At 38.3% G+C, this 8,594-nt stretch overlaps 2 pseudogenes; both read right to left on the bottom strand.

The window, feature by feature from the left end:
- Positions 1-2,568: 2,568 nt before the first annotated feature.
- LOC142136340 (5S ribosomal RNA) lies at positions 2,569-2,686 on the bottom strand (annotated as a pseudogene).
- Positions 2,687-7,944: 5,258 nt separating this feature from the next.
- Positions 7,945-8,062, bottom strand: LOC142136339 (5S ribosomal RNA; annotated as a pseudogene).
- Between the last annotated feature and the right edge of the window lie 532 nt (positions 8,063-8,594).

Here is an 8,594-nt window from a genome sequence, read left to right as displayed (position 1 = left end):
ACCATAACTTGAAAACCAGCAGTTTCACTAATCAATTTTGTAGCTATGGGTTCCTCACCAGGAATCATATTTCTCTTGCCACGGTGTTCATACTGTGTGTGTATGTATGGTGGTGATGTAGTCTTGTGAATACCAACCATTTCTTCATAAGTAAAAGTCATGATTTCAGGAACCAGTTTAGCTAAGAAGCACAAGCCCTTGGAACTCGGAGTCACCCAGGAATAAGCTTTCCTTCCACAAACAAAATACACATCATCAGGGAGAACATAAGGAACAGTATGCCCATTAATTATATCACACAGAGTTTTGATAAAACTACCCATGCCTAGTGTCTCCATTTGCTCCAGACACGTGTCGGCATGGATGACATTCTTACAATTATCTATGGAGACTTTTCCAATGGCTACTTTCTTATGTTTGGTTATACGCCCTAGTTTGTGACTTCCATCAACATTCCTGCCTATTGGTGACCTAGTGAGTCTCCCTCTAAAATGAGTTTGGCGAGCCATTGTCTGATCTGATGGGTCAGCTTCCCAATTCTCCAGACGTTTTGCATGAGAGATATTTAGACACAGCAAAGATCTGTCTATGGAGTATTGTCGAAGCGTCAGACTAGTGGACCTAGTGTTATTGTACCTCCCGTCTATGGGCCTCCCACCCCTCAATTTGAGTACTTTGGATATGTTTAGAGGGAATGGCACTAGTCCTATATTATGCTGTCCTTGTGGAACGCAAGAGCACACCCAACACTCGGTTTGGTTTAGCACCTTACCCACCAGGGAGTGATAATCCTCCAACGGATGCCCGCCTATATTCAGAGTACTGGGGGACTGGCATCGTTGGATGCATCTCTCTTCAACTAGGGAGTCGCAGAACTTGCAGATACAATACTCATCAGACAATAGCCCCTCACACTGCCTCCGAGTTCCTGAGCTAGCAGACCTTTTCATAACCCCCGGACCAAGCTTGATAATGGGCTGCTCTGAGTATCCTAATATTATAATGTGGAACCGCGCTCTCCTACCAAGGTCTGTGAGAGCTGCACCTGCTAAGGGTATCCCTCCCTTTAGAATAGATCCAAAATTTTATATTGCTGGGCGCTCATCAAATGATTATCCAAAAGTGCAGATCTAATATTCTATTGATGTCATAAAGCCAATGAATAGTTGCTAACATTTATTAAAATACAATAAAATTACAATAGAAGTATGAACATGTGTTGCCATACATAAATGAATAAAATAACGATATGTGTATTACTAATACTAACAATTTGAATATAGGTTAACAACCTACTGCATATTAGCAGGTATAACTTGATATAATAAACAGTAAATGACAATGAATGACAATAATAATAATCTCTTTCTTAAACGTCCATGAAACACAGTCCTAATTTCCTTGGTTAATGACGCATGCTGCTGGAGATAAAACCTTGTATGATATCAACATATAATTATTAACAGTCCCCATGAAGGTAGGAAACTTCCGAAACAAAAGGAGTATCCGTCACGCTTGGCATCAATATATCCGCTATGAGGAATGAATTAGGCTCTCAAAATGTGTTAGTCCATGCGATATGATATGATACTTGCGGTTTGTAGTTGGAATAAGTGTAGGTCCAGAATGCGCAGTGAATCCACTTTTATGTCCCGATGTTCCGCAGTCAAAATACTAATAACAACTTGTCCCAACCGAAAAAAGAGAAAAGAAAAAAGGAGAAAAAAAGAAGGGGGGAGATAGATCAGCAGCGGGTGATCACGCCGCTGCTGTTAGCGGCTGTCGATGCGTTCCACTGTGGAGCGCAAACACACTTCCGGTATTGACGTCACTTCCGGATATTGCTTTGGGCCAATAGAATGATAGTGGGTGGAGTCCCAACGCGTTTCGTCCTGCTCCGGACTTTCTCAAGGGCTATTGTGAACGTCTATGGTCCTGTGATTTAAATATGCTGGGGTTGAACCTAATAGGTTCCCAGATCTTTAGTGCCCCAGTCTTTGTTTTCGTATAATACAGCTCATTATGCACGCAATGAATGCGGTATATTTATGCTTTTAATAGTCACTTCAGTCAGCATGATATTATACTGTCTTATATGTATCCTCAAAATACATGCAGCATTAAACAGTGTGCATTGTCATATTGTAGTTGTCACAAATTACCTCATTTCAATGATATTAATACATGAATTAAATGAAAACATATATAGAAATAAATATATAGACATATAAACATTGAATGTACAACAGAGATTCTTTTGTAAACAGATTCTGTTTGCAATAGCATAAGGAAACCATTTTTTATATATAGATGACAAGATATGGAAATAACCGTGATCCTTAAGGGCTTAATGGTATATATATTTTGCACATGCTAATTATGATAGCTCATAATAAAGATTAGGGGAACAAGTATGAAAATTGAGGTAACAAGTATGATATTTGACAGTGATAAGATGACATTTAGGAGGATCCCATGTTCTATAATCTGATTCCTCTTTTGAATCCACTTTTGTTTTTGGTCTGGGTGTAGTGCAGATAGCACTGGAAAGCGTGAGGGATGGGGAGGAACCTACAGCACCGGGTATTCATAGGTAGTCTCCTATCCCATTACTTACCTGGCCCTCTCTGCTTGGCTTCCAAGGTCGACTGGGATTGGGCATAACCAGAGAGGTATGGCTGTAAATTTAAATTCCCATTACCCACTTGTACCATGCTCACTGTACACTTACCCATCTATCCAAGTGGAATATGGCTGGAATCTATAAATTCATCACAGAGAAAGGTCAAATTCAATATTGAGACCTTTAGGTGCCAATGTCTTCAAATAATAAATAGCCTTTGTTTCCTCTTTATTTAGATATTTCGTCAGGTTCCCTCCTCTCCAATTTTTATTAATTTTCTTAATTCCAATAAATGACATCCCTTCATATTCACAGTTGTGTGTGTCTTTGAAATGCTTGGACACGTGATGGTTTACAAACCCAATAGTTATGTTCCTCAGATGTTCTCTAATCCTTTCTTTTAAGAGTCTAATGGTTCTACCTACGTATTGTTTGCCACAATTACATTGTAGTAGATAGACAACATGCCTACTATTGCAGGTAATGAATTCCTTAATCTGATATGTTTTACCACTGACCTCAGAGTGATACTCTGTGATTGGCCTAGTGCTCCTGCACCTTAATCTTGTGCAGTTCGAGCATTGTCCGCAGTAGTAAAATCCTTTTTTGGTGTTATGTAGCCAGTTACCAATCTTATTTTGTTCTTCTTTAGGGATATAGCTGGAAGTTAGTTTTTGTTTGAAGTCAGGGGCTTTCCTGAAGGACATGCAGGGTTTAACTGGTAATATGGATCCCAGTATGTCATCCTGTTGCAGAATATACCAATGCTTCTGGATGATTCGTCTAATTTTATCTGATTCCTGGGAATAGTTAGACACAAAGAATATCCTATCATTATTCAGTGTAGTGGATCGTGTAGATTCCTCCTTACCGCTATTATTTTCGCTTTTATATTTAAGTAACTGACTCCTATCTGTATCCTGAAGTTTGTTAAAGGCTTGGCCAACTATGTGAGGGTCATACTTCTTGTCAAGAAATTGTTGCTGCATATCTTTACCTTGTTCAATAAAATCCTCTATTGCTGTACAGTTACGTCTAACACGAGTGAACTGACTAAATGGTATACTGCGTAGCCAGTTCGGATGATGACTACTATTAGCCAAGATGAAACTGTTGACGTCAACAGCTTTTCGGTATGTTTTTGTCATTAGTTTGTTCTCTTTGATAAAAATCTCGAGGTCTAAAAATTGTACAGATGATTGACTAAAATTAGCCACAAATTTTAAACCAAACTCATTGTTGTTAATATATCCAAGAAATTGAAGCAAGGCTTGTTCTGTCCCTTTCCAAATTACCAAAATATCATCAATGTATCGCCTCCAGAGTACCAGGTTCGCACTCCAGCTATGTTGGGTCCAGATGAATCCGTTCTCCCAATAACTCATATAGAGGTTCGCATAGCTGGGTGCGAACCTGGTACCCATGGCGGTTCCCTGCATCTGCAGGTAGTAGTCCCCCTCATACCAAAAGTAGTTATGATACAAAATGAATTCAATAATAGATAATATGAATTCAACCTGTTGACGGGTGAGACTGGAGTCTGATTCTAAAAAGAATCTGGTGCTAGCTAATCCTAATTCATGCCTGATGACCGTGTAGAGCGATGATACATCGCATGTGACTAACCAATATTCGTTGTTCCACGTAATGTTCTCAAGAAGTTGTACGATATGTGTGGTGTCCTGCAGATAGGCTTCTTGTGTTTTCACATATGGTTGCAGGAACATATCAACATAGTGAGACAAATTGGCTGTTAGAGAACCGATACCAGATATTATCGGTCTCCCAGGTGGTTTTGTCACATGCTTGTGAATTTTCGGGAGGTAATATATGACAGGGATAATCGGGTCTTTATTGTAGATGTAATTAAACTCGTTAAGGGTAATAATGCCTCTGTCTAGACCCTGTTTCAATATGTCCTTAAGACTCATAGAAAAGACTGCTGTTGGGTCAGTGTCTAACCGTTGATATGTTGCAGTATCTGATAGCAATCGAGTCAGTTCTGCTACATAATCAGCTCGATCTAAAAGAACAATCCCTCCTCCCTTGTCAGCTGGTTTAATGACCACTGTATCTAGATCTTGTAAGACTTTCAGGGCTTTGCATTCTTCATTAGTAAGATTCATATGTGTATGAGACTTCCTCTCTTTTATTTTTCCTAAATCCGATAATACTAATGTCTCAAATGTTGTGATTTCTTTACTTTTGGATTGCTTCGGATAGAATGTAGAGGGGGGTTTAAGATTCGTATGTTTGTATGGGTCGGTATTTTGCTTCATTGCTGCTTCTGCTGGAGTTTTAGCATAGTATCTCTTGAGGGTCAATTTCCTAACATATTTGTGAATGTCTATAAAGGTTTCAAACTTATTCAGTCTATTAGTGGGGGCAAACTTAAGGCCTTTGTTTAATACACTGGTTTCGTGTGATGTAAGTATATGGCCACTGAGGTTAAATATTCCTATCGGGGAGATGTTGTGTTCCTTTCCTCTCTGTTTGCGTCCATGACCACCTCTTCTACCTCTTCTAATTGTTCTGATTTTCTTTTTAGCGTTTGTAGTCTCGTGTTGTTCTGGCTCAGACCTAGGAACCTTGGGCCCAGTCCTATAAAATGACTAATTTGGGTCAGGGGATTTGAGGGATCAATATGTATATCCCCTATATCTGTATTATCCTGGTCTGATTTAGACAATGGTGTTGAATACAAAGTATGGTCATGTTCTCTGATCAGGATAGGTGTATCTAAATGGGGTCTGGCGGGTATCTTCAATGGAGTATCAATATCAGTAGTAGAAACTGAATGTGTCGTGATATCATGTAGCCACCCTTGCTCGAATGACTGCATAGCTAGCTTACAGTAATCAGAATTTGATATACTGCATGTGGTGTTAGATGAGTCACTAACACCAGTATTATTCCCGTTTCCATTCTCTGTGGTCATCGGTATGGTGTTGGTATCATGATGTATCAGTGTCATGTATTGTTGATATGTGAGACCTAGTTTTTTGTATGGTAATCTCTTATTGGACTTACCCTTATCAGTTATTCCAGAAATTGGTATTACAAGAATGGCTTTGTTTTGGGATTTTTTGTATTGTCCCTGTGTTCTGGATTGTCTCTGTGTTCTAGGTTTAACCTGTGTTCTAGATTTTTCCTGTGTTCTAGGTTTAACCCCAAATCTGTCGCGAACATATTTTGATTTTTTCTTATCTATGATCTCTGTTTCTTTTCTATCCAACCTTGTTTTCATGACTGTAATTAGGTTTAGATAGACAGGATCATCTTTAAGGGAATTAAGATCCTGATCTATTGATGTAATATCGTTCTCTAATTGTTTTAGATGCTTCTTGTGTTGATCCATAAGTAATATCATCAATTTTTCAGAGCAGTGATCCAATATTGCCTGCCATTGTTCCATGAACTTCGTATTGTTCCTATAACTGGATGCGGGTTTTTTAATTTTAAGGCCTCTAGGTATCAGATGTTCTTTTTGGTATTGTTCCATGTAAAATATGTCCCACCACACCCGCATTTCTTTCTGTAATAATTTATCAAATTCTAAAAGTTGAAGACAATGGTTAGTACCCTTGCCATTTGTAGATATAAGATGTTGATTATTAGATAGTGTCAATAGTAAGGACTTGTCTTCCCGCTTTTTCCTTAAGCCTAAAGGGTCATTGAATTGAATGTTAGTCATTTTGAATTAAATTAAAGATAAGAGTGCTGCAGATTCCCAGGATTAAAAGCAAAATATTATAATGTGGAACCGCGCTCTCCTACCAAGGTCTGTGAGAGCTGCACCTGCTAAGGGTATCCCTCCCTTTAGAATAGATCCAAAATTTTATATTGCTGGGCGCTCATCAAATGATTATCCAAAAGTGCAGATCTAATATTCTATTGATGTCATAAAGCCAATGAATAGTTGCTAACATTTATTAAAATACAATAAAATTACAATAGAAGTATGAACATGTGTTGCCATACATAAATGAATAAAATAACTATATGTGTATTACTAATACTAACAATTTGAATATAGGTTAACAACCTACTGCATATTAGCAGGTATAACTTGATATAATAAACAGTAAATGACAATGAATGACAATAATAATAATCTCTTTCTTAAACGTCCATGAAACACAGTCCTAATTTCCTTGGTTAATGACGCATGCTGCTGGAGATAAAACCTTGTATGATATCAACATATAATTATTAACAGTCCCCATGAAGGTAGGAAACTTCCGAAACAAAAGGAGTATCCGTCACGCTTGGCATCAATATATCCGCTATGATGAATGAATTAGGCTCTCAAAATGTGTTAGTCCATGCGATATGATATGATACTTGCGGTTTGTAGTTGGAATAAGTGTAGGTCCAGAATGCGCAGTGAATCCACTTTTATGTCCCGATGTTCCGCAGTCAAAATACTAATAACAACTTGTCCCAACCGAAAAAAGAGAAAAGAAAAAAGGAGAAAAAAAGAAAGGGGGAGATAGATCAGCAGCGGGTGATCACGCCGCTGCTGTTAGCGGCTGTCGATGCGTTCCACTGTGGAGCGCAAACACACTTCCGGTATTGACGTCACTTCCGGATATTGCTTTGGGCCAATAGAATGATAGTGGGTGGAGTCCCAACGCGTTTCGTCCTGCTCCGGACTTTCTCAAGGGCTATTGTGAACGTCTATGGTCCTGTGATTTAAATATGCTGGGGTTGAACCTAATAGGTTCCCAGATCTTTAGTGCCCCAGTCTTTGTTTTCGTATAATACAGCTCATTATGCACGCAATGAATGCGGTATATTTATGCTTTTAATAGTCACTTCAGTCAGCATGATATTATACTGTCTTATATGTATCCTCAAAATACATGCAGCATTAAACAGTGTGCATTGTCATATTGTAGTTGTCACAAATTACCTCATTTCAATGATATTAATACATGAATTAAATGAAAACATATATAGAAATAAATATATAGACATATAAACATTGAATGTACAACAGAGATTCTTTTGTAAACAGATTCTGTTTGCAATAGCATAAGGAAACCATTTTTTATATATAGATGACAAGATATGGAAATAACCGTGATCCTTAAGGGCTTAATGGTATATATATTTTGCACATGCTAATTATGATAGCTCATAATAAAGATTAGGGGAACAAGTATGAAAATTGAGGTAACAAGTATGATATTTGACAGTGATAAGATGACATTTAGGAGGATCCCATGTTCTATAATCTGATTCCTCTTTTGAATCCACTTTTGTTTTTGGTCTGGGTGTAGTGCAGATAGCACTGGAAAGCGTGAGGGATGGGGAGGAACCTACAGCACCGGGTATTCATAGGTAGTCTCCTATCCCATTACTTACCTGGCCCTCTCTGCTTGGCTTCCAAGGTCGACTGGGATTGGGCATAACCAGAGAGGTATGGCTGTAAATTTAAATTCCCATTACCCACTTGTACCATGCTCACTGTACACTTACCCATCTATCCAAGTGGAATATGGCTGGAATCTATAAATTCATCATAGAGAAAGGTCAAATTCAATATTGAGACCTTTAGGTGCCAATGTCTTCAAATAATAAATAGCCTTTGTTTCCTCTTTATTTAGATATTTCGTCAGGTTCCCTCCTCTCCAATTTTTATTAATTTTCTTAATTCCAATAAATGACATCCCTTCATATTCACAGTTGTGTGTGTCTTTGAAATGCTTGGACACGTGATGGTTTACAAACCCAATAGTTATGTTCCTCAGATGTTCTCTAATCCTTTCTTTTAAGAGTCTAATGGTTCTACCTACGTATTGTTTGCCACAATTACATTGTAGTAGATAGACAACATGCCTACTATTGCAGGTAATGAATTTCTTAATCTGATATGTTTTACCACTGACCTCAGAGTGATACTCTGTGATTGGCCTAGTGCTCCTGCACCTTAATCTTGTGCAGTTCGAGCATTGTCCGCAGTAGT

Source organism: Mixophyes fleayi, chromosome 1, assembly GCF_038048845.1.
Source record: "Mixophyes fleayi isolate aMixFle1 chromosome 1, aMixFle1.hap1, whole genome shotgun sequence".
Lineage (NCBI taxonomy): Eukaryota > Metazoa > Chordata > Amphibia > Anura > Limnodynastidae > Mixophyes > Mixophyes fleayi.
The sequence above is the reverse complement of the archived record's forward strand: the minus strand, read 5'-3'. Positions and strand labels throughout refer to the sequence as shown.